The sequence below is a fragment of the Desmodus rotundus genome, chromosome 4, assembly GCF_022682495.2.
Source record: "Desmodus rotundus isolate HL8 chromosome 4, HLdesRot8A.1, whole genome shotgun sequence".
Classification (NCBI taxonomy): Eukaryota; Metazoa; Chordata; class Mammalia; order Chiroptera; family Phyllostomidae; genus Desmodus; species Desmodus rotundus.
This window is the reverse complement of record NC_071390.1, coordinates 82,687,597-82,715,392: the sequence shown is the minus strand read 5'-3', so window position 1 is coordinate 82,715,392 and position 27,796 is coordinate 82,687,597. Positions and strand designations below refer to the sequence as shown.

Sequence of the window (27,796 nt, the reverse complement as noted above, 5' to 3'; positions counted from 1 at the left end):
GGTTTCTTTGTCATTTCAGTCACTTGAAATACAAATAATCCTCATTTTGCCGAGTAGTGTTGGACCATGAAAGGACAAAGCAGGATGAAATTTCGTAAAACAGTTTTAATAATCAATGGGAAAAATTATAATTGTCCCATGTCCTTACCAAATTGTCAAAAGTCTAAAAACTTTTAAGTTATCTATAGGTTTATAGGGAAATAACACGCTATGTAAAACACACAAGTAACAAATTATATATAACATACAAATAATATATAACATAATTATCAGTTTATAGGGAAATGAACAGAAATAGTAAAACTAATATTTATTTAGTATGCTGTAATTTAAAACATTAGACACATTAAGAAATAGAGGATTTAATTTGTGTGTCAATAAAATCTAAGCGTTCCTTGAACAAGGGCTCTCCTCCTCATTATCACATAACATGGCACAAAGCAAACATCTTCTCTCTGACTTGGCAAACTGTTACACTCCTTTCTAAGTGCAGATCAACCTCCGACATCTTATCCTTTGCTCTTCCAGTGTGGCATAATGTCTCCGAGTGCCTTCAGCTCGGGTGTTTGGGAGGCACCACTTCCTCTGGGACACCGTCCTCCTTTTCATCACAATGGCCGCCTTTATGTACGTGAGTTCACCTTCACTGCGTTCCTCTGGCCGCACATTCCCAGTAGGCTGGTTCGTCTCTAACTCCACTCATGCTCTATGAGAAGTTCACTTTCCAGCTGTCACTTTTTGTTTCTTCCCTGCACTTTCGTCTTTGTGGCCCAATTCTCTCTTCTGATGAACCATGTATGTGATATGTCACATGGCTTTTTCGCTGGGAAGAAAGGAGACAACACAACCTTGCTTTGCTACCTTTGCATGAACTAAATTGAAATTGATCGTGACCAATGTCTGACCAATGATTTTATTTATTTATTTTTAGAGAGAGAGGAAGGAAGGAGAAAGAGAAAGAGAGAGAAACATCAATGTGTGCTTGCCTCTCATGTGCTCCCCACCCGGAACGTGGCTTGCAACCGAGGCATGTGCCCTGACTGGGAATAGAACCTGCGACCCTGATTCACAGCTTGTGCTCAATCCACTGAGCTACAACCAGCCAGGGCTTCAACAGGCTTTAAAAGAAGTGACGTGACTGCTTAATGATCATGATGCCATCTATTATTTATATATTGATTTGTGGAGTAATGAGCTAGCCGCAAAGTTTGTACTTAATGAAATTGCTATGCTGACTGAAATTTGAACCACTGTGTTGGAGAACTAGTGTTGTTTTTTTTTTGTTTGTTTGTTTGTTTAATATATTTATTGATTATGCTATTACAGTTGTCCAATTTCCCCCCCTCACTCCACTCCATCCTGCCCATCCCCTCCCTCCCACATTCCCCCCCCTATAGTTAGAGAACTAGTGTTGTTTAAACCATGATAATAACTTAATTTTATGGGAATTAGAACTGTGCAAAGCAAAAACTGACTGTAATTCCTCTGTAAATATAAACCACCACTTGAGAAAGTATTAAATTCATTTGTTCACTCATTGTAGTTTCTAATTTTGTTTTAAGATTTTATTTTTAAAGTATTTTTTTATTGATTATGCTATTACAGTCTTCCCCCCTTTATCCTGCCCTGTACCCCCAACCCTCCAGCATTCCTCCCCCTTAGTTCATGTCTATGGGTTGTACATATAAGTTCTTTGAGTCCTCTGTTTCCTATACCATTTTTATCTCTCCCCTTCTATTTTATGCCTACCAATTATGCTTCTTATACCCTGTACCTTTTCCCCCCTATTCTTCCCCTCCCACTCCTGTCTGAAATCCCTCTGTGGGATGTCCATTTCTCTGATTCTGTTCCTGTTCTGGTTGTTTGCTTAGTTTTTGTTGTTTGTCTTTTCTTTTAGGTTCATTTGCTGATAGTTGTGAGTTTGTTGTCATTTAGATTTTATTTATTTTCAGAGAAAGGGGAAAGGAGGGGGAAAAAGTGGGAGAGAAACACTGATGTGCAAAAGAAACATAGATCAATTGCCTGTCGCACGCCCCCAACTGGAGACCTGGCCCGAAATCTAGGCATGTGCCCTGACCAGGAATCGAACCAGTGACCTTTGGGTTTGCAGAAGGATGCCCAACCCACTGGGCAACACTAGTCGAGGTGTAGCTTTCGATTTTTAAGGACCCCCCTCCATTTTGATTCTATTGTCTTATAATTATTTACAACATTTAGTGATTCCAAAGTGAGCCACAAAGCAAGGTATATTCAGCAAAATCTAGCTTCTCTTTTTGTGACCCCTACCCATCTTTGGTTTATTCTTCTCTTACTTATTCTTTTAATATTAGCAAATACATATACATTTTCATATTCTTCTTTCCTTACTAAAGATAGCATAATTACACACTACTCTGCATCGTATTTTTTTAAATATTATTTCTGAGAGATCACACAATGGTAAGAGTCCTCATTTCCTTTTATAGATACACAATGCGCCATTGTGCTGAATACCAGATCTTTTAAACCCAACTCCCTGTTGACATTTGGATTCTTCCCAGTCTTTTGCTATTCCATACAGTCTGTAATGAATAAACCTGCAGGTATCCTCTTCTTATTTGTGCCAGTGTATCTTGGAGGGAAGTTCCTGGAAGTAAGCTGGCTGGATCAAGGGTAAATGCAAATGTAACTCTGCCACCTACTACTGTCAGACTCCGCTCAGAGGGGCACCACGTTGCATTCCCACCAGCTGGGTTTGAGCACAGTACTTTCCCCTTTACAGTCTTATCAAGAAAACACGCCGGCAAATTTTTACCACCCTGGTAGACCAGATACGACAGCTTAGTACACTAGTTTTCATTTGTATCTCTTCTTACACATGATTGAGCATCTTTTCACATTACCGGGATTTTTTTTTAATGCAACTGCTTAGACAGGCGTAATATTTTAGAATAATAAAGTTATCAATTTAAAAATAAACTTTTTTGTCCTGGCTGCTGTAGCTCAATGGATTGAGTGCAGGTCTCCAAACCAAAGGGTCACCAGTTCGTTTCCCAGTCAGGGCACATGCCTGGGCCAGGTCCCCAGTGGAGGGGCGCACGAGAAGCGACCACACATTGATGTTTCTCTCCCTCTCTTTCTCCCTTCCCTTCCCCTCTCTCCAAAAATAAACTAAATCTTTTAAAAAATAAAATTGAAATTAACTTTTCACTAAGAAAAAAGAACTGTTAAACACACTCTTTCAAAAAATCTGAGTAATTTAAATACCCTCCCAACCACAGATAGGCTTTTCTCATATCAGTTCATCTAATCTAGGCATGTTTGAAGGTTCGGGTGCTCCAGGACCTGCCTGGTGAGTGCTAACAGGGCAGGACACAGGGCCGTGGGAGTGAATGCTAAGTGTTTAGCAGGGGTCCCCATAGTTTCAAGGTCACTGGAGTTGAGAGTTATCTGAGGCAAACTTTCAATAAGGAGTTCATCAGGTTAAAAGACATAGTTTCTTAAGCTTTAGAGATGGTCTAAGCAAAGAATTGATCTAAGCAAAGATTTGGAAATGGTCACAACAGAGTAAGTCTGCCTTTTTTATTAAAAAAAAAAAAAAAGAAAGAATAAAGGCAGTTGGTGGTGAGGGCTACAGGTGTCAGAGAAGTATGATAAGAAAAGTAGAGACAGATAAAGCCAAAAACTTAAAACTACAGCTGAAATGAAAACCTGCAATTAGGTACCTCTACTCAAACCTGGTTCTCCACACTGATTATAAAGTACCTCCAACAACAAGAGCCCAGCAAGGTATTTTGTCCAAGGACAAGGATATATATCCTCTCTCACACATGAGCAAAATCATTTCTACTCAGGATTAAAATCTGAGAAACCAGCAGGCTTATAATGAAACTTTACACTCTGCGATTTACTACACAGATTCTGTCATGACATAAAAATGAAATGTAACAATAAGAAATAAGCTACCGCCCATGAGGCATCATTAACAAAATTAATTCTGAGATTCTCTGACCAAAGTAAGAAATAATTACACATCTAAACAAAACCCCCAATACAACTAAACCACTTCACAGCTTAGGACTCATTAAACCCACCAGCAGTCATTTACCTTTTCCTTCACACCCGCAGTTCAGGCTGTGAGAGGGCACCCAACGCAGGGCAGAGCCACGGCTGACTCATCCTTGCACGCCCGTGGCACCATGTGCAGCAGGCTCTCAGTAAATACTTGGCGTATGAAAGAACGGAAACACACTCCCACAGCAGCATGCCCAGACTTACCCATGGGAGGACGTTTCTCCCGAATTATAAGTTAGGGCAACTCCCTAGCTAACATTTCAAATAAATTCAACAAATACTTCTTGCATCCAGTGTGTGCCAGAGGTAGGCACTATTGTTGGCACGGGCACGTAAAGATGAGTAGCACACAGGCCTTAACAGCCTGAGGGGACCCAGTCTTGTGTAAGAAGTACAAGTTATAAAATGCAATGAAAAAATGCCATGGTAGAGACAAAATGATGTGGAAACACAGGGGAAGGGACAGGAGTTACGCAGGGAGTGAGGGGGAAAGGTGAGGCGAGCAGGTGAGCTCCTCCCCAGCTCACACGCTCACACTCACTGTAAGATGACGCTGGGAAGTTAGAGGCATGACCAAGTCATTTCACTGCCAAGCACCCTTCACGGGTCCGCAATAGGTCAAGGCTTATCTCCACACCACACGACGTCCACCCGCCACCAGCCGCGCTGAGTGGGTACCTGCTGTGTGCTGGCCACTGCTCCGAACACTTGGTAAGTAGCAGTTTATGTAATTTGTTCATGATGTCAAGTTCACCTGCCACTGCGTCCCTCTGGCTGCACAGGCCCACGCTGCCTATTTTGTCCGTGACTTCAATAACCTGATGAGGGCGGTGCTACCACCATCTCAGTTTTACAAGTGACAACACGGAGGCCCTAGAAGGTTTTGTTGTTATTGTTGTTATTTCGATTTTTCTAAAAGAAAACTCTGTCCTAGCTTTGGGCACCAGAATTCGAGAGGCTGAGGAAAGAGCCCAGTTCTGGATCCAGAAACACCATCTGACCACCCACTTCTCAGCCTCATTTCCTACCCAGTGGCTCCTTGCACTATAAAACTTAATACCAAACTACTTTAAATTCTCTGAACACAACTCAAATTGTTTTAAACCTCCATGTTTCTGCACAGAAAGCCCTTCAACCACCCCTAACCAAACCCTTCCACTGCAGGGCAACAAAGACCGTGTGCCCCTCCCATCAAAGTGCCCTGTCACAGCCCTGTACCACTGCCGTCACCACACCGTGTGCTAATGCTCATTGCATTTACACTTCTACACATAGGTCTCCTATACTCCCCCTATGATAATTAACCTTTACAGTCCTGTACTATTGTATAATTACTTGTTTAAATATCTCTTTTAAAATGTCACTTCCTCAGAGAGGCCCTCCTTTGCTGTTTTTTTTTTAATCTAAAATTGATTTTCCTCCCTTCCCAAGTCACTTGCTTTCTCAGATCAAAGAGTTTTGGTTTTTCTCCCACACAGTACTTCTCCCAGATCAATTTTAAAATTTGATACCTCTTCTCACCCACAAGACTACGTCCTTCATGGGAGCAGGAAGTACAACTGTTTTGTCATTGTGTTTCCACACCTAAACCTAGTATATACGTGGGAGTATTAATAACCATTTGTATACCTGCCTCTTTGTACTATTAGCTCCCTAAGAAGGCTCTTTTCCAAAAAAATGTTGAGAGAGAAATTGATTTGTTGTTCCACTTATTCATGCATTCATTAGTTAACTCCTCTATGTGCCCTGACCAGGGATCAAACCGGCAACCTTGACGTATCAGGAAGACACTCTAACCAATGAGCTACCCAGCCAGGGGAAGAAGAGACTGTCTTAACATGTTTTATATCCCCAACACACAGTGCATGGGAAGACCTCAAGAAATGTTTGCTGAATTGAAATCAAATAAAGGTTAAGGGGGGAATAGATGGGATTTCCCCAGGAAAACAAAGTAGTGCTGGAAGGCCACCCCAGGCGTGCGGCCAACACGGTCAGAAACAGGGAGGCGTGGGAAGACATGGCTTTGGGGGGAAAGAGCGAAAACTTGTGCTCCACTACAGGGCACCCAAGAGAAGTCGGCAACGGCTAAGGAAGTGAGTGCACACCAGGCTGCAACGACACTTGCAATATTTTCTTTAGGCAGCAATGATCCAGCAGAGTTTCGTAAGCAGCTGTGGTTTTAGGAAGACCATTTTGAAGAACAGAGGAGGATGGAGGAGGCAGCAGGTAGCTCGAGGTACAGGGAACTAGACCTGTTGTGAAAACACAGGCATATGTCAACAGCATTCAGAAGACAAACGCAAGAGTGACAGGACTCTGAGCCCGGAAAGGACGGCCGAACGGCCCGCACCACCACCCGATGGCTTGTTCTCTGCAGCACGACCCCCGAGCGGTGCTAGTAACCGAAATTCTTTTTTGAATTTAACTCATGTGACCAAAACATTATGACCAACTTTTTAAGGGGATATTAGATGCTTTCCTGTGGTTTCACATACTAGCCTTTAAGATATTTTATATGAAAACTGTTAATTAGAAGAAATATGATCCTTTCAGGAAATCACAAGTCAGTTAATTCTTGATGGCACTTCCTGTCGAATATCTTCATCTGCACGTAAAACCTTAGAAGAAAAGCAACTTGACAGTAACCAAAGTGAGAATGGTGGAATAGCCACAAGAAGGAGAACGTGTTCAATATACGTCACTGCAGCCACGCAAACTCAGAAGTTCACGTAGGACAAAATCTAATCAGACAAATTGAATTCTGCCATGGCACTGGTGCAAACAACATGGTGAACCCCCCAACCCCCAAAGAAAGTGGAAAAGAACCAGAATAACCATGGTTCTCACAAGAAAGATCGTGTTCAGGACGCATCACTGCCTTCTACGATCCTGTAACACTTTCGTGACACATCCATTAGAGCATTTAGCACACGGTTTCATAATTTATCTGTGTCTATCTCCCTGATTAAATACAGGGACCCTTGTCTGTAATGTACCACTAGACTTAGTGAATGTTCAGTAAGTACTCGCTGAATGAATAAATAAAAACAACTCTCAAAAATGAAGGCTTTCTGCCCTGGCTGGTGTGGCTCAGTGGGTTGAACCCCGGCCTGTGAACCAAAGATCCTTGGTTCGATTCCCAGTCAGGGCACATGCCTGGGTTGCTGGCTGGATCCCCAGTAGAGGGTGCATGAGAGGCAATCACACACTGATGTTTCTCTCCCTCTCTCTCTCCCTCCCTTTCTCTAAAAATAAATAGAATTAAAGAAAAGAAAATGAGGGCTTTCATAATAACTTTCTTAGTCATCATTTTTATTCTAGAAAACAAAGCTCAGCAAATCTGTCATTTGGATACTTCCTTTCTCTTTACCAAATAAATCTGCTACCAGAAACAATAAGTTAAAGGTAAGTTTCTATACTACTCTAAAATACTTTCATTGACAGTTTTTGGTCACACCATAACTTGTATATTATTTCCCTTTCTCCTTACTATAAAAGTATGGTAATTTAAGAAAAAAAAATCAGGGACCTTTTGAGGCAGAATTGGGAAGGCCAATGTAAAATTCAGTATAAACTACCAAGCAATTCTGCAGATTATTTCTACAGCACAATACATCACACTCTCACCCTGCCCCTCCGAGAAACTGCAGCAACCAGTTGTGACGGGCCTGGGACCCCATCTAACTGGTCTCCCCACTTCCAGTCTCTGCCAGCTCCACATTTTGCTGCCAAATTAATCTCCCTAGAGTACAGCCTGTGATCCACGGAACCCAAATGCAATCATCACTGTCCCCCGCCCTCCACCGCCTGCGAGCAGGAGCGCCTTCCTTGGAGACGCTGTCGTCACCAAGACCAGGAGCCTCAGGGGTGCCTTTGACACCTCCTCCGCCCCGACTGTGTACATGCTGGAGATGCTCTGTTCCCAGTTTACATCTGTGGTTCCCCTTCTTTCCATTCACCCTGCTTTTACTCCCTCTTCTAGGGCTACTGGCCATGCCCTAGATCAGCTATGAGCAATAGAAATATAAGAGGGGCTACAATGTAATTTTTTAAAATTTGTTGGTAAATACATTAAAAAGAAACCAGTACAAGTCCTGGCAGGGTAGCTCAGCTGATTAGAGCATCGTCCAAATACACCAAGGTTGTGCGTTCCTCAGTCAGGGCATGTACCCAAATCACCAATGAATGCACAAATAAGTGGAACAACAAATTCTCATTCTCTCTCTCTCTCTCTCTCTCTCTCTCCCCCCCCCTTCCACTGCCTCCTTTCCCCTTCCCCCTCTCCCTCCTCCCCTCCCTAACCCCTCTCTAAAGTAAATTAAAATGTTAAAAAGCTTTTTAAAAAGCCAGTGTAATACATTCTAATAATCTTTTACTTAAAACCGACATATCCCAAAAATGTCTTCACTTTTAACTTGTAATCCATATAAAGTTACTGATGAGATATTTTACGCTTTTCTCCAGACACAGTCTTGGAAATCTGTGTGCACTGAAGCCTTTCGGCACATCTCAAATTGGACCGGCCCCACTTCAAGTGCTCAACAGCCGCATGTGGCCAGTGGCCAACGCGCCAAACTGCAGCAACGGTTCAGTTTTAGGTGGAATGGCCCCACTCCACTCACTGCCTCTCTCCTTCTCTCCCCTTGTAAATGCTTTAAACCAGCTGTAACAGATCATCCTCCGCATCCATTTCCTTCCATGTCACCCTTGTGCCTGTCCCTTAAGCATGAAATGCCTCTTCTGCTCCTCTCCAAACCTCAATACTCATTCATAAAACTTTTCCCAAACCCCTGCTCAGAATTCATCTCTACCTCCTTTGTACTTCCCTATCATCTTAAACTCTATAATAATATTAATGCTTTTGCCTGTTTTACCCAACAGATTACCAACTCCTTAAAGTCATAGTATGCATTGCAATTTATAATATAGCTCTCAAAGTGTCCCCCAGCCTAGTGCTCTGTGCACAGCCAACACTTAAAAAGCTTTTGACGAACTCTTTAATTTACCAGCCTTGTGACAGACAAGTGCACCCTTTAAAAAAAAGATTTTATTTATTTATTTTTAGAGAGAGGGAGGGAAAGTGAGGGAGAAATAGAGGGAGGGAAACACCAATGTGAGGAAGAAACATTGACTGGTGGCCTCTCTTATGGGCCCCAACTGGGAACCAAACCCAGGCATGTGCCCCAACTGGAAATCGAACCAGTGACCTCTCACCCTGTGGGACGAAGCCCAACCAACCAATCCATGATCCACATCAGTCAGGGCGACAAATATACCTTGATGTCAACACACAGCCACAGTACGGGTGGTTCCAACGTAAGCTAAACACTGTTCAATGCCTGCAGGCAACACGAGAACTGAATGTGTGGGTGTGCCCTAACCCTGTCACGGAACAAGTGACACTTACGTGCTGACCCAGAATTTTAGAAAATGTCACAGATCAGAAGGATCATCTGCACGTAAGAGGAGAACTGAGCCCCTGGACATTCTCTACATATCATGGTCCACGTTGATACTAATTCAGCAGAGATCTAGCTATTAAAAGTAACATGCTATAATAATATGCTAACAAATGGAAATTTCCAGATCAGACACCTTTATCTGTACAACAGAGCAAGCACTGAAGTGACAAGCAGGAAATTCAGTTGAACGTGGCTTTCACAGTAATGCCTCATGTTCCTGTACCAAACCTTTGGCTTCTGTTTGTGAAGTGAGAGGGAAGTATAATCCCTGCAGGGACAATTTCCCCCGAAATGCTTCTGCTCCTGTCCACCCCAGTGTTACTCCACAACGCTTCTCAGGCAACCCTGTTGAAAGGACATTCAGATAGTTCCACTCCCCTGGTCAAAACCCTCTAATGGCTTTCCAAATCACTCCTAAAACTTTCTAACAGCCTACAAGGCCCCCCATAATCTAGCCTCCTGTTAGCTCTCAGACCCCATCCCAATCATTCTCCCCTCATCATTGCTCCAGCCTCACTGGCTGCCTAGGTGTTTCTCTAAAGTACACAGCACTTGCTGCCTCAGGGCCTTTGCACACCTCCCCCGCCACCTCCGCCTGCCACTTCCGCCCCCCACACTACCCAGTAATCCATCTGGCTTATACTTCCCTCAGGTCTCAGCTCATAGACAGGCATTTCCTGATGAGTAGAAGTAAAATAGTATTACCTTTCCCTCATATACCAAACACTGTTTAACCTCAGCAACCCTGCTCTGTAACCCCGACCTGTTACAGGTTTCGTCTCTTCCCCTACACTGGACAGAAGCTCCAGGAAAGGAGGGTGTTATTGGATTTGTTTTCCTGCTATATCCTCACTGAATAGAACAATGCCTGAAATGCAACAGGAACACAAATGTTTGCTGAATGAATAAGTGAAGGAACAATGTTTTAATTTTCTTAAAAAGCAGAATAAAGAATCATTCCTACAGTTTTTCAAATATTGTAAGAAATGTTTTTATTTTAATATCTTAAACCTAACTATGAAATTAATGCATGTGCATGATGAAAAAAATTATGCTTCAATGTATATGATTCTAAAAATAAAACCCTACTACATATCTCAAATAATTCTATTTCCAAGATTAATTGTGCAATGGTTGATGGGTAAATGCCTTTCAGAGCCATTTTATGTCTGTTTACACAGATATAGCTCCATATTCCTACCCCCCCAAAATAGGAAATGCCTTTGACTCTACTGTGACTTGTACACAATATCATGCCGTATCATGTACGTACAGACGTACAGAATTATCTTATGCTTTTTAATAGCTACTTAATTCTCTATTTTCTAGGTATATCCTAATGTAGAATCTGATCCCCTACTGATATACTGATTCAAGTGTCTTTCATTTGAAAAGACCAAAAACAAAACAAACAAAAAACTCTCAGGCCCAGTAATTCACTCTCTGGCCAAGACATCAGGATCTCTCTCACCCACCGCGAGCTAGAGTAGAAAGCAATGCGGATCCATGAAGCAACCGGGAGGCCTCCATGCGGCAGGTACCTTGTGAGGCCTGAGACCAATGAACACAGTGATCTGCCCCCCAGCGCCACCCCCCACCCCGCCAAAGGCCTCTTTACTCTCTCTTTTTCTTCATAATTCAGCAGGCATTTATAAAACTATAGATGATTCTGGGGCCCGCTGTGCCATTCTCTGCTTCTCCTGCTCGTTTCCCCTTTGGAAACCTGGATTACGACAACCCAGTACTAACCCCCACGCAGACATAAGAAGAGTACCACCTATCTGTTCTTTACCCATGTGTTACACAAAAGGCACCCTCAAAGGGTGCCCTCGAGGCCCTATGGCAGGCTTTATTTCCTGAGCTGCCCTCTTGATTTATATAGCCATTTATCCCCCTCTTCTGTCCCCAGCAGTGATCCCAGAACAGGATGTTGCTCATAAATCTTTTGCCTCAGCTTACTACCACCCACAAACCAGCTTATTTTTACAAGAGTTGCCATTTCCCCTCGTGTAAGCCCCTATGTAAGATCACTTAAGTGTTGTGCCTGAGGTCTTTGCCCATCACAACAATAAGGCAGTCAAAATGTCATACTTCTGCCATTGTGAGTGAAAAAGTGTTGACGTATTTTAAAAAATCCTAAATCCGAAGAGATAAAAATCAGGCAAATCACTAAGAAGACATAACCATTTCTTACTTTTTTTAAAAAAAGATTTTATTTATTTTAAAGAAAGGGGAAGGTAGGGAGAAACAAGGAGAGGATCATCAATCAGATGCCTCTCACACATTCCCCTGCAGGGGACCAGACCTGCAACCCAGGCGTGTGCCCTGACCAGGAATCGAACTGGCAACCTTTGGCTTTGTGAGATGATGCTCAACCAATTGAGTCACACCAGCCAGGGCCATAACCATTTCTTAATGGTAGAGGCCAATGCTCATTCATCTTTAAGTTGTTTAATTACACCCTGGCCAGGTAGCTCAGTTGGTTAGAGCATTGTCCTGATGCACCAAGGTTGTGGGTTCAATCCTCGGTCAGGGCACAGGTAAGAATCAACCCTTGAATGCATAATTAAGTGGAACAACAAATCAATGTCTCTCTCTCCCCCCCCCCCCGCCCCCTCACTCCACCACCCTGCTCTTTCTCTATAATCAATAAATTTTGAAAAAAAAAGTAAATATTTTTAAAAAGATTTTATTTATTTATTTTCAGAGAGAGGGGAAGGGAGGGAGAAAGAGAAGGAGAAATCAATGTGTGAGAGACACATCAATCGATTGCCTCTCACTGGCCCCCAACCAGAACCAGGGACATGGCCCGAAGCCCAGGCATGTGTCCTGACACAGAATTGAACTGTGACCTTTTGGTTCACAGGCCGCATCCATCCACTGAGCCACACCAGCCAGGGGGCAAACATTTTCCTGAAAAGTTATTTGATTATTTATACATTGAATGTGTGAATATCTGAAGTCCAAGTACAATGCTAGCCTTTGGAGAAACAAAGGTGGCAGCTCTTAAGCAGCTGTCCCATGACAGACTCTTGTGAGGAAAATGAACATAAAAGCAACTTAAGAAAATAAGTGTCATAATAGACGATGGCATCTTTGAGGAGGAGACCATCACTGCCTAGGAGTGAGAGGGAAGTGGCACAGCAGAGGTGACTACGCCAGGAACTGAACAGCACCCGAAGCTCTGAACCACTCTTTCAGCGCCCTCTTCTCTCGGCCCCCAGGGCAGCACTCTCCTGGTTTGCTCTGGCAGCTCCTTCTCAATGTCCTTGAGCCTTCTTGCTACTTAAGTTTCCTCTTCCTAGCATTCTCATCTTCTCACTCTCCTAGGGAAATGCCATGTACAACTGAGATTTAATTTCTACCGAATAAATGTGTTTCTTAAGCCCACACCATCCCCACTGAGCTCTATTCTTACGTAACCGATTGCTTGATTGACACCTCCCCTTGCAAGGATTTTCCAAGGTATCACAAACTGAAACTCTCCTCCAAAGTACCTGTACCACCTTCAGATTTCCCATCCTGACAACAGTCTCTCCCAGGCACAAAGCCAAATGATGAATTGTCTGTGACCCTTCTCTTTTATACATTCTCTACATCCAACCTACCTACTATTTTCCTAGAAATTTCACTATTAACTACCTACAATCTACCTAGAAATTTTTGCTATTTCTCCAAAATTAACCAGAAGCCATTCGGTTCCTTCCAGCTCTCCCATGGATTACTTAATAGTCCCCCAACTGGTTTCTCTGCTCCCACTCCTGCCCACTATAGTCCATTCTCCATCTGACAGATGACCTTCTAAACTCATGTCAACCATTACCCTTCTTAAAATTCTTTCATGGCTTCCCATTCCCTTAAATATAAAGTTAAGTTTCTTAGTATGGTCCACCCGATCATTTCCTGGCCTGGTGCTCTATGCTCCAGAGCTATGCCGAAGTTCATTCAGTTCCTCAAAGGGGCCCTATGTTTGTTTGTTTCTTTGTTTGAAGATTTAATTTATTTACTCTTCAAGGAGGAGGGAAGGAGAGACGAGGAGAAACGTCAATGTGTGGTTGCCTCTCACCTGCCCCCGTGCTGGGGACCTGGCCTGAAACCCAGGCAGTGCCCTGACTGGGAATCGAACTGCGACCCTTTGGTTCACAGGCCCATGCTCAATCCACTGAGCCACACCAGGCAGGCTGTGTTTGTTTTTTTAACCCAAATCTTCACAAGTATGTTTCCTTTAACCTGGAATACATTTTTTTTCTTCTCTGCATCCCACCACCCAACTTTTTCCATTGATTAGCTCTTAAATATACATTAACTTTCTGCCTAGCAACCTCTCCCTCCAAGAAGTCTTCCCTGATTGTTCTCCAAATCTGCATCTTGGTGCCCTTCCCATATTCTCCTGTCAAGCTCTGCACTCCTCTGACAGGTGAAGAAATGCATGAATGAAGCAGAGATGGGAGGAAGGCACAGCATATGCCAAGGCATGGTACTTGAAAGACAAAAGCCTGAAAATGGAATCGTGAAAACTTCTGTACAGCTAGGGATGAGGGCTGGGGGAAGAGCCAGAACTGGGAGGTGACGCTTGAGAAATGGCTGAGGTCCAGAGGAGGAAGGGTTTGAATGCCACATTAAGGGAATCCAACTCTGAATTGTAGGTGATAGGGAACCCTGGAAGTTTCTAAAGTAGAGAGCAAAGTGAGCATAGAGAAACATCCTAATGACAGAAGCTGTTACCTCAGGGAGGTCTGGAGGATACAGCACCCTCACTTGGAGGGTATTTCAAAAATACCACACTTAACTCCCTGATTCTAAGGATGCCAGGTATGAGTCCTTCTGAAGAGAAACAACAAAATTTTCTTCCTCGAAGTAATTACCTTCTAATTTTTCAAACTGGAAGTTTTAATGTATCCTGTCTTCGTAAGGAGAGAAATCTTGCATCAAGTGTGAAAAGGTCATCTGAATGGGTAAGGAGGGAGACAGGTGCAAAAAATTGAGCGATGACAGACAAACACTGAGGAAGAAGGTCAGGCTTGGGGAAGGGAAGTCATGTACAATACCTACGAGCTGAACGCAGCATATCTTAAAGGGTCAGCCAGCACACTGGATGAACCAAGTAACTGTTAAGGATTCAAAAATGCAGAAGTCTCATAATGATACCAAGTATCAAAGTTTCCTCTCTGTGAGTCGTAACGCAGTACCTATCTTCAAAAAACAGGCAATATTCCTGCTTTTCTGGCCATACTGCTTTCCTAGATACAGGCTTAGAATGCTAAATGGAAACAAAACCTCCCTCCCCGCCTCCATGGGCTGTACCCTCCATGCCTCCTCTTTTGCTCGTGGGTTGGTAAGAGAAAAAGCTTAGCAAGTATGTGTGTAGAACCTAAACATTAACCCAAGCCTAAGATTCTGGCTAAAACAGACAAAAGAAGCCACTGGGAGATGACATTGACAAATTAGCCTAAAAAGTGAAATACAGGTGATTTTTAAGCACCGTTGGCTACATGGCTTGCTGTACTTAAAAGCCACTTGTTTTTAAAAGGTCAGTGAAAACAACTAGGCAGGAGTAAATCGCTCTTGACACAATTCTGAAGACTTTATATGCAGGCCCTAAAATGTAGTTTTTAACAGTTGAGTCAACAGTAATTGCTTCAACAGTTACCGGCTTTCACAGAAACACTTAGGTAGCCAATGAATAACAGAACAAGAACTCTGGGTTGTTTTTCCAAGAAAGGGAAAATAAATACCCATTAGAACCATCATCCATCCTGCATCTCTCCAGGACAGTAACAACTGCAGCAGCAGCAAACCCAATCATTCATTAATCCCTGGTTATTGGTAAAGCACAGAGATGATGCTGAGGGATTAAACAACGTCTGGTATGAACAAAGTTTAAACTTAAACTTATGTGTAAACACGACACTGAGGGAAATAAACATTGTATCAATCTAGGTCTAATCAGGAGAGAGAAACCACACAATAATGTGAACAGATGCTTAATATTAAAAGTATTAACTGATGATAGAGGAATAAAGACATAAAGAAAACTCTAAAGAGCACCCTAAGCTGAGAGAAAGTACTCAAGAAAGGACTAACTTTGAAGAGGGGTGCCTCCCCCCAACCGAAGTTGAGATGTCACTGACAAGGATATGGCTGCGCTCACTGACAGCAAAGAAGTTCGCTGGGACTGGTCCGCGCTAGCTGGTGGGCAGGAAACAACCCCCTCAGGTACCAGCAAGCTGAAGCTGCTGGCCGGTGCACAGAGGGAGCTGGTACTTCTGTCCGGCGCCATAAGGCCTGTGCCAGTGTCTGGGCGTACAGAACCAAGGCAAGGGCTGCCAAATGCCAAGTGACTTCACACTCTGGGGCTCCTGGCTAAAGCATAGCACCTCTGCACGGACAGACAGACACACACACACACACTGCACGCTCACAGGGTACAGCAGGAACCACAAGAAAAAGCAGCAACCATAACCAGAAAGGGAATTTCCCTGACTCAAGTAATGTCCCTCCAGCACCATCTACTGACCAACTTTAATACTGCACTCACTTCAAAGGAGAAATGCTTTGAGTCCATTATAGCAGAGCAGGTGCTGAAGGGTGAATTTAGAACACACAGGCATTAGTTGAAATTTGGCAGACGTAAAGGCAAAATGCGAGTACACAAAATAACAAATTTCTTCAGTGATAAGAGTTTTAGAAGAGGTGGTATTTTGGGAGGCCAGGGGCAAAGGGCGCATCCAGTGTCCAGTGGGAGACCGGCACTGCCTGTGGCGATCCAGAGGTTGACTCAGACTCACTGGCTGCCATCCCTGCTGCTGGGCACTGGGTTAAAAAAAAACAACCAACACTATCCATGAAAGATCCAAGTGCAGCAGTACTAGCCCAAAATCATCAATGCAGATGTGACCATGAAAGGCCCTCTCACAAAGACGACAATCCATGTTTGGAGTACATGTGGATGGAAGATGGAGAGGAATTCAGCAGACAAGCTGAAGAGGAGTTATGGGGAGAAGAGTTTATCGAATGCTAGTTCACAGAAATGCTGAAGAGGAAGAAAACATGACCGGTTTACTCCAGCTCAAGATCTCACACAAACTATGGACCAAATCCAAGACCAGTTTAATGACCTTGTTACCAGTGAAGGCTCCTCTCTCAAAGGTCTCATGGTCAAGAGCAATCTGAATCCAAATGCAAAGGAATTTGTTCCTGAGGTGAATACTAAAGTATCTGAGTAGACAAGGACCCTCTTTTGGTGGATGTAGCATAATTTCCACACTGTGAAGGCAGTATTAGAAGACTTACCTGTAAAAGCTCTCCTGTCGCTGTGCTACACTTACACACTGTCAAAGTTTTGGTAGTCTTGAATACTTAATAAAAGTGGTGAGAATGTTATTTTGGTAGATCCTTGAAGGATGAGTAAGATTTTGATAGACTCAGGGAGGAAGAGGGGCTGGGAAAGTGAGAGAAAACTCATCCCAGGTTGACAGGACAGTTTTATTTAATTCTGGGATCTCAGTCAAACCATTTAACTTCTTATAGCTTGTCTACCTTATAAGACCCCTGTGAGGTTAAAATGCAACAGCAGATGGTGAATAATGCTTCGAAAAAAGTTTAAAGCATTAGATGAAAACAACATGATGGTAATACCTTCACACAGCAGAGGGCAACACCCGTGAGCTGAAATCAGCACTTGCGGTCCATCAGCCAGAATGCAAGCTCTAGTGTGAGCGCCCAGGACTCACCTGCAGTCCCTTCTCTCTCCATCCCTCCCTTGCATCCTAGCAGACACCTGCGACATGAAGGCCCTCTGCAAGTCTTTGCTGAATGAATAAGTGGATCTTGGATTATCATGAAAAGAGAAGACCCTGTATTTCAAATCAAACTAACCTGAAGGAAATACATGATTTCTTATTAACTTAAAAGGGTAAAAAGTATTAATTAAATATCTACTTTCTCTACACATAATTAGGCACACTTATCTTGACGCAAACCCTAAACTTAATGTAATAGGAAAAAGAAATTAATAAGGACTTTATTGAGAAATGAATGTATAGCGCCACCCACCCAAACTTTTAATATAAATCCCATAATAACAAGCAAAACTCAGCATAGTGACCTACGTTCAGTCAGCAGGAACATTTTTTTTAACATTTTTATAAAGATTTTATTTACTTAATTTTTTAGAGAGGGAGGGAGGGATAAACAGAGCGAGCCAAACAGCAATGTGTGGTTGCCTCTCACATGCCCCCTACCGGGGACCTGGCCTGCAACCCAGGCACGTGCCCCGACTGGGAACTGAATCGGCAACCTTTCCGTTTGCAGGCTGGTGCTCAGCCCACTGAGCAGCACCAGCCAGGACAGGCACATTCGATCAGTTTGCACACTGCCAGCTCCTATCGCAGACCAGGTGTCAGGCACAGAAGGCTACTGCTGCAGAGAGCCCCAACTTTTAAACCTCCTGGCAGAGGCCTTAGGAACACCACAGATGCAAATTCTCTAGGCCCTGAACACTAACATGACCAAAGGCAGGTCAACAGAACGGGAAGAAAGTACAGGGTGGAGCAAAAGTAGGTTTAGAGTTGCTCGAATGGAAAATAATACAACAATCAATAAATAATACGAGGATAAACTGTTTCACATACAACTGTAAACCTACTTTTGTTTTTTGTTCTGTATTTATTAAATTTCAACTCAGTGTGGGCACTCAGCTGGGTCTTTAAAAATTCATTATCTCACATAATTCTTATTATTCTTATTTTCAGATAAAGGAAGTAGAATTGGAGAGGTTAAGTAAATTGGCAGCATTACACCATCCAGTGGGGCCAGGACTCCAGCCCAGGTCTAACTGATTTCAAAGCCAAGTCTTTCTTTGAACACAGGCTGCCTCTCCAGGTGAAAATTCAATGGCAGCGTCTCAGAGAGCCTGTAGGGGCAGCTCCCCTCACCCGAGTCACTACTGGAGGCTGAGGACAGGAGGAGAGAATGGAAAAGTAAGAATGATATTCAGAACTGTCCCAAATAGTCTCACATCTCACTCCATTCATCGTCTTTGATCTCAACTCTTCGGTCTTTTACAAGCTGAGGAACACATCTTTTAAAATGTACTTTTCAGACAAGATATATACTGTGCTCTCTGTCTTATCTGAAAATCAACACCTCCATTCTTAAATTAAGGACGATTTCATATCTGGGTATCAAGAGCTCACTGGAGGAAAGTAAGTCTCTGCCGGATGTTGAAAGATAATCTAAAACGAGAAGTGCTACAGCCTCTAACCGTTGAGAGCTTGATTTATGGACAGGGCCACCCCCTGACATCTGTGCACTGCTCTTCAGACTGCAAAGTGCTCTCCAGGACAGCACACGTCGCCTCGCCACAGGGGTACAAGCAGCTCTGAAAGAGGCACACGGCGGAGACGCTAACTTACCTCAGGGTGGGCGCCACTGCCATCCCTCAACTTTTTAACTAAATTCATCTTTTCCTTCCATCAGCTGTTAGTCATGCCATCCACCTCCTGTCCTTTCTTGCCTCTACCCCACCTTCCACACCCCAGTGTAAAGGCATCATCTTTGGTCCGTCGCTAGAAGACACACGTGTTTCCCTGACTACTGCCGCCGTGCTAAGGCAATCTCCCAGGAACAAGCTTCTACCTAACATTCCTTTATGCCGTCAGGAAAGAACAGTCAACTCAGGCTCTCTGGCCCAAGCCTCAGGGCTTCAAACCAGAGCTCAGAAAGTACTTCACTGCCACCAGCTTCTGCCAAGACAATGTGGGACAGGCATTAAGGGCTTGGGTTTGGTGACAGAAAGAAGGTGGTCTGAATACCTGCCACCAATGAGTCACTTAACCTTTTCTTTTTTCATCTGTAAAATACAGCCTCGTAGGAAGCTGTGAGGTGGAAATGAAATCATGCCTATCATACTTATTAGCACAAAATCTGGTCACTATGGCTCTTTAAGTATTAGCTGCCATTGGCATCTGAACTCACAAAAGCAGTGTCAACCAGCAGTGCCTCCCACATTCTCACCATCCTCACCAAGGGAACGGAAGGCCTGAAATACTCTCTCATCTGCATCAGAGAATACCTCAGCTACAGGACAGCAGCTCTCTACCCACGCCCTGGGGACGGGCTCCCCTCCAGCTGCAACCTCTGCTCCTTTCTCAAGTCTCACAACTTGTTTGGAAGAAACACCCAGAAGGTGATTACCAAACATTTGGAAAGTCAGAAAACACATTAGAATTCTTCAGTGCTCAGCACCTTACTAGTTGCGCTCAGGTTACAAAGGGCAGCTTCTCACCTCCAGTTGTTTAAAATCTGGTTAGGACGTGGACCGACAGCAAGGAAGAAGCCACGTGAAAAAAACAGAAAAACCTGATGGGGAGCTGCGTACACAGAGGGGAGTTGACTGAAGTGGACCTTCAATTGCAGGGTTGAATGTGGAGAGCGGTTCCTGAATCTTGGTTCCATAAAATGCTAGATTATTAGTGTTAATAATAGTGTTAACACTATCGCTTTCAATGTAAACATGAAATGTTAAATACTGTAAGCAGTGTTGCTTTCAACATAAACATTGAACATAAAGTGTTCAAACAGTTTTTTTTTGTTAAAGGTTTTGAGCATATGCAAAGCCCTGTACCATACAAATAAAAGGAATATTAATTTTAAACTTCAAATGTAAACTTACAAATACCCTTTGGTTTTCTTTAAGAAGTTCTAAGAATTTCCTTAAAAACTGACCTCTTCGTGCACTACCCACTAAGGAAGTTTTCCTCTTAACACTGGGTGAGACCGGAGCCGAGCGAGTCTCTGCCCTCAGTCTTCCCAGAGAAACAGGGCTCAGAAATTCTGCCCCGTTCCAACGAAACACAGCTGAACCCAGAGCACTTCGAATCTCTACCCCTAAGGATACCTGCGGGGCCACCCGGGGCAGAGCTCAGTGATCCTGTGTTTGAGGCCGGAGGAACCCGGGCCGCCTCCTGATAACCATAAGAAAGGTCTTCTTCACTGTAAGGAGTCAAAATTCAAACGAAGAGCAGCCCCACGCTCACTACTAGTAAACCCTGTTTTCTTTTAATTAAAAAAAAATTTAGAGGTCATCCCACAGCTTTGTTTACAAGTAATGAGTCCCGCAGCCCCCATTTATCACCCCTGGAGATGCTTTCGCACTTTGATGTGAAAAGAGCCAGGGCTCATTGTGATCTCAAGGACTCCGACGGCAGTCCTTTCATTCGCAAACGAGAGCCCTGGCCCCAGTCAGAACAAACTGTCAGAAGAAAATCCATTGCCTTTCCTTCCAACCATTTATCAGAGATGGGGGAGAGAAGCTGGCTTTTAGACAGCTCTCCAGCAAGGGTTCCCAGAACACCCCTGAGGCATTCCCCACCTTCGCCGGCCTTTTGCCCTAAATTCCCCTTTCCCAAATCCCACTGTTCATGAAGGACAGCCGTCTCACTTCAAGTCATCCCATCAGAAAGCGGGCTCCCTCTCTCCCCTCCCTCCTATCCCTTTAAGCTTTTGTAGAAAGTGCAAGTGGCCAAACATTACTTGCACTTTGTTGTGTAGGTGCCGGTCCCTTAGGGTGACTCTCTAGGGCAAGGAATATAGCAGCCCTCTAACTTGGTCATAACAGACACAACCATTCCAACAGAGGTCACGAGACAGCTACATCCCCCATCTTTACCAGTCTCTCACATTAAAAGGAATTGAATATTAAGGGAGCTTTCAAGGAAGGATGTTTTAAAGATTTTTGATGTATCTAAAAATCACAGTGGTAGTCAAAGAAAATGAAGGCGCACAGCAGGAGTAGAAAATTTTTCCGAGTAAATGTCAGAAATCAGAATATTACAGACTTTAAAAAGTACACACCTCACATGTGCACTTTCCCAAAGTGACATACTGTTGGAACCAGCACCCAAATCACAATGCCGACCACCGCCAGCACTGCTGGACTCTTCAATCCACTGTTTTTAGCAAAAAGACTTATCCTGAATCAACTGAGCTTTAGAGCTAACTTCTATTCTCCAGGAAATCCCTGGGACAGAGCCACCGGGATTCACAGCCTCAGCACTACTGCCGTCTGGAGCCAGAAAGTTCTTTGTGGTGGTGTGATGTTTGGGAGCATCGCTCACTGACCTCCAGGCACTGAATTGTGACAATTATAAACTTCTCCAGGCATTCTCAAAAGATAATCCCGCCAGTCCGCAGGATAAAATTATTCCTGGTGGGATGCCCTGATCGACTAACCCCCACCCTGGCTCCACCCAACCAGGAGAGACCATGACCCGGAGCATGACCGTGACCAGGACCCTAACTCTCTTTTTTTTTTTTTTTTTTTTTTTTTATTGTTATGCAATTACAGTTGTATGCCTTTTCTCCCCATCCCTCTACCCCACCCCAGGTGAACCCACCTCCCTCCCCCCTCTCCACCCTCCCCCTTGGTTTTGTCCATGTGTCCTTTATAGTAGTTCCTGTAATACCCTCTTCCCACTATCCCCGCCCCCACCCCCCACCCCCGCCCTGGTTATTGTTAGATTGTTCTTAACTTCAATGTCTCTGGTTATATTTTGTTTGCTTTTTTCTTCTATTGCTTATGTTCCAGTTAAAGGTGAGATCATATGGTACTTGTCCCTCACTTCCTGGCTTATTTCACTTAGCATAATGCTCTCCAGTTTCATCCATGCTGTTGCAAAGGGTATAAGCTCCTTCTTTCTCTCTGCTGCGTAGAATTCCATTGTGTAAATATACCATAGTTTTTGGACTAACTCTCTTAATCAGTCACCATGATTAATGATTTTCCCCATCCCTTAGAAGCCATCCGAGAGCTTGAATATTAGCTCACCTGTCTAGGCATGGGCCAGTTCCTAGAAATAAACCCGTACGTTCTGTGCTGCTACATATATACAGCAGCAAAGAATATGTGTATATATGTATATGAACAAGTTATACATAAGAACAAGTTACATTCATCGTTAAGAGGCAGCAAATAGACAAATCCACAAGGTAACACATACATTCAAATCAGCTTTTTCAACCAGTTACTGCCCCCTTAAAAAAAAAAAAAGAGTAAATGCTCTAGATTAAGACTCAAGAAACAAAACTTAATGAGAAGTATATGTACTTTGGTTTGCTTGAACCAGGATTAAACAACTTTAATAGACATTTTAAAACAATTTGGACAGTCTAGATATGGGCTAGTTATTAGATGAATTCAAAATGTTAATTCTATTAGGTAGGAAGACTGGTATGCAGTTATGTATGAAAATAACCATTTTTTTAGAGATGTGCATAAAGGGTACAGAAGTGAAAAATAGATGCCTGGGATTTGCTTTACACTATTTCAGCAAAGAAAAATAAGAAACAATTTTTTAAAGTGTGGCAAAATACTGAGAAATGTTAAGTCTGGGGAAAGGGTTGAAGGTTAATGAAATATTCTTTCTACTTCTACTAAAGTCTATTTCTATGATAAAAAAAAATTCTTTTAAAGTGAAAAAGAAGAATCTTGGCTGGTGTGGCTCAGTAGATTGAGGGTCGGCCTATGAACCCAAAGGTTGCTGGTTCAATTCCCGGTCAGGGCACATGCCTGGGTTGCAGGCAGGTCCCCAGTGGGGGGCGTGCAAGAGGCAACCAGTCAATGTTTCTCTTACACATCAACATTTCCCTCCCTCTCTTTCTCCTTCCCTCCCCTCTCTCTAAAAATAAATAAATAAAATCTTAAAAAAAAATAAAGTGAAGAAGAAAAAGATAGAGAGTAGGCAAGAACTTTGATTAAGTCTATACTAAATTAGGTTATCTTGGCCAATCAGGGCCAATGTTAATTAATTCTATGTTGTTGCTACAATGCCCAAGATGTCTCTTTTTCTCTCTCCCCCTTTAGACTCACTCTTCTCTTTAACACATCTTGGACCACATCATGCTTTCAATAGCTTTAATAAGACCTCTTCAGCTCTGTCTGGTGTGGCTCAGTGGATTGAGTGCCAGACTGCAAACCAAAGGGTCAGCAGTTCAATTCCTTATCAGGGCACAGGCCTGGGTACAGGGCCAGATCCCCAGTAGGGGGTGCATAAGAGGCAACCACACATTGATGTTTCCCTGTTTCTCCCTCCCTTCCCCTCGGTCTAAAAATAAATAAAGTCTTTTTAAAAAGAACAACAAAAAACCCGTTCTTTATATCCATTAACATCTTACCAATGTAAACATATGCAATCCAATGCCCACTGTTTTAAAATCAATTGAGAGCAACAAAAATGGTGGCACTCTGCATTGCAGATTATGAAGAAGGCATCATAACCTGTTGGTCAAAAGCAGAAATGGAAATGCGCAGTGCCTCACATGTTAAATGTTATTTGGTGTAGCAATCAGAAATTTTTCCAACCAAAGCAAACCAGTCGCCCAGGATTCCCTACAATCTGCTTAACAATTCAGCTGTTAACTTCTCCAGGTTTTTGCATCCTTTAGTACAGTGAAGCCTATTACCATCTAACCTGAACACTTTCCACATTTATCATCAGGACAGAAACAAAACTCAGATTCTGAAATAATGTCCTCCATGCTTCTGAAAAACAGGGAAACTGGAACTGAAATTCTCTTTTTCCTACCACTGTTCCAGACTTGCATGAGGCTGACTACTAGAGCTTCAGAAGAAAACAATTTATAAGTGAAGCCCTTCAAAAAGAAGAAAGGTTCTTCCCCAGATCAGAATAGTATAATGCCCCACTCAAAATTAGTGCCCCCTACAGAGATGGTGTAATTTTAAACAATTTAGCTCACTGTCTTACTGATCCACCACCATGGACCAAAGTGTCACCTAAAATGACAGAATGCCACCTACCTGGACTAGTGTCCATTCTATTAAAGGTGCTATATAAATATTAACTCATTCTCTTTCAACTCCCAGCATCAGTAGAGTTCCAGGCTGAGGGCAAAGAAGAAAACCATGTGCAAGTAATTCTGAAACCGACCCACGGGCACACTGACTCGTGAACTTTGAATACTCTGAAGATGACTCTAAACATAAAGATGACTCTTGTAAGGAAATAATTCCACTGCTAGAGATCTACCCCAAAGGATGAAAACATATTTGAATGAATGAATGAAGACACATTATCCGCAACAGCCAACAAGTGGACACAACCCAAATGTCCATCAACTGGTGAACAGTAAACAAAACATTGAAATATCCATGCAGTGGAATATTTGGCAATAAAAAGAAATGAAATATTGACACATACTACAACATAGATAAATCTTCAAAATCTTATGCTAGGAACCAAGATGGCAGCGTAGGCAGACACACTGCGCCTCCTTGCACAACCAGAACTCACAGAAAATTGAATGGCAAGGAAGTCCGACACCAAGGAAATAAAAAAATAAACCTTCATCCAGACCGGTAGGAGGGGCGGAGACAGGCAGCCGGGGCGGAGAGGGCTCGCGTTGCCCTGGCGGGACTGAGACCAGCGGAGTGTGGGACCAACAGAGCAGGCAGTCTGACCACTAGTAGACCCTGCAGCCCCACGTTCACGCAGATAAACTGAGAGGGCCGGACTCAGAGTGGCAGAGAACGGGGCAGGCAGAGTGGCGGGTAGCACCCTGCGGCCCCACATTCGCGCACAGATAAACCAGACAAACAGCAGGGAGTGAAGCAGACCGAGTAACCCAGGGCTCCAGCGCAGTGGAAATAAAGCCTCAAACCTCTGATTGAAAATGCCCGTGGGGGTTGGGGCAGCAGCAGGAGAGACTCCCAGCCTCACAGGAGAGGTCGTTGGAGAGACCCACAGGGGCCTAGAGTGTGCACAAGCCCACCCACTCGGGAACCAGCACCAGAGGGGCTCAGTTTGATTGTGGGTAGTGGAGTGAAGGACTGAGGTCCGGTGGAGAGGGGAGCAGGTGCCATTTCTCCCTCTCAGCCCCTCCCCCACGTACAGCATCACAGTGCAGCGACCAGACCAGCGTTACCCTGCCCTGGTGAACACCTAAGGCTCCGCCCCTTTAAGTAACAGACGCGCCAAGACAAAAAAAAAAAAAATGGCCCACATGACAGAACACTTCAAAGCTCCAGAAAAAATACAACTAAGTGAGGAAGAGATAGCCAACCTATCGGATGCACAGTTCAAAACACTGGTTATCAAGATGCTCACAGAATTTGTTGAATCTGTTCGAAAATCAGATGAGAAAATGAAGCCTATGCTAAGAGAAACAAAGGAAAATGTACAGGGAACCAATCGTGATGCGAAGGAAACTGGGACTCAAATCAACAGTGTGGACCAGAAGGAAGAAAGAAACATCCAACCAGAAAAGAATGAAGAAACAAGAATTCGGAAAAATGAGGAGAGGCTTAGGAACCTCCAGGACATCTTGAAATGTTCCAACATCCAAATTATAGGGGTGCCAGAAGGAGAAGAGGAAGAACAAAAAATTGAAAGCTTATTTGAACAAATAATGAAGGAGAACTTCCCTAATCTGGCAAAGGAAATAGACTTCTGGGAAGTCCAGGAAGCTCAGAGAGTCCCAAAGAAGCTGGACCCAAGGAGGAACACACCAAGGTACATCATCATTACATTAGCCAAGATGAAACAGAAGGAGAGAATCTTAGAAGCTGCAAGAGAGAAGGACACAGTTACCTACAAGGGGTTCACATAAGACTGTCAGCTGATTTCTCCAAAGAGACCTTACAGGCAAGAAGGGGCTGGAAAGAAGTATTCAAAGTCATGAAAGGCAAGGACCTACATCCAAGATTACTGTATCCAGCAAAGCTATCATTTAGAATGGAAGGGAAGATCAAGTGCTTCTCAGATGAGGTCAAGTTAAAGAAGTTCATCATCACCAAGCCCTCATTATATGAAATGTTAAAGGGAGTTACCTAAGAAAAAGATCAAAAATAGGAACAATAAAAATGACAGCAAACTCACAGTTATTAATGCCCACACCTAAAACAAAAACAAGAGCAAACTAGGCAAACAACTAGATCAGGAACAGAACCATAGAGATGGAGATCACATGGAGGGTTGTCAATAGGGGAGTGGGAGGGGGAGAGGGGGGGAAAGGTACAGAGAATAAGTAGCATAGATGATTGGTGGAAAATAGACAGGGGGAGGGTAAGAATAGTGTAGGAAATGTAGAAGCCAAAGAACTTATAAGTAGGACCCATGGACATGAACTATAGGGGGGGGATGTGGGAGGGAGGGGGTGGGCAGGATGGAGTGGAGTGGGGGGGAAATGGGACAACTGTAATAGCATAATCAATAAATATATTTTTAAAAAAGAAAATCTTATGCTAAGTGAAAGAAGCAAGTCACAAACAACCACGTTATATGACTGCATTAATATGAAATGCCCAGAATAGGCAAAAGTATTAAGTAGATTAGTGTTGCCTGTAGCTGAAGGTAGGAAATAGGCAGTTGTGCCTATTTGGGGTGCAATTCTGAAGTTGGATTGTAGAGATGGTTGCACAACTCAGCAAATTTACTAACAATCATTAAAGTGTGTACTTAAAATGGCACAAAAGTTATACCCAATAAACTGGTTTTAAAAAACCCCAAACAACTATGTTGCCTGTAGAAAAGGCAATACTGCGCAGCAGTGTTTTCTTACACTTTGTGATTTAGGACAACCCCATAGCCAATAATAAATGCAAAACAGACCACGGGGAAACTTGTAAGTGCATCCACATGTCCTGCAAATGAACACACTCTGTGTTTTGTTTTTCAGGATCTGTTTCCTCTAATGGTCTGCTTCCTCTGAATGCTACTCCTGGAGCATCTCACTACGGAATCCCTTCAAGCCAGAGTCTCCTCTAAACAAAGCCCTTCTCCTCCAAGTAGAATTCAGGGAAGTACTAACTACCCGGAAGCCCATACTATCGCCAGAGGAGTGCGCTGCACTAATTTATTGAGGGGTTATGATATACTAGGCCTGGTGATAAGCACTTGACAGGCATTATTCTCTTTATCTCCATTGTAAAAAAAGATTTTATTTATATTTTTAGAGAGAGGGGAAAGGAGGGAGAAAAAGAAGGGGAGAAACATTGATGTGCAAGAGAAACATTGATCTGCTGCCTCTCGTGCTCCCCCAGCCGGGGACTTGGCCCACAGCCCAGGTATGTGCCCTGACTGGGAATCAAGCCAGTGACCTTTCAGTTTGCAGGACAATGCCCAGCCCACTGAGCCACGCCAGTCAGGGCTATCCCCATTTTAATGAGGCTTTAAAAGTTGAGCAATTGGCCCAAGTAACCAAAGTGTCAGTGATCTAAACACAAGCTCTCCTGCTCGAGTCCCCCAGTCAACTTTGCTGTATCA

General features: G+C 43.4%; 1 long non-coding RNA gene across 1 annotated transcript in view; it reads right to left on the bottom strand.

Annotated features, from left to right (window-relative positions):
* The window catches only part of LOC128780665 (uncharacterized), a 45,461-nt gene continuing 17,665 nt past the window's right edge, over positions 1 to 27,796 (bottom strand). The window contains exon 3 of the long non-coding RNA XR_008426655.1: positions 1 to 823. This is a non-coding gene — a long non-coding RNA (uncharacterized lncRNA). The remainder of the gene's footprint in view (positions 824 to 27,796) is intronic.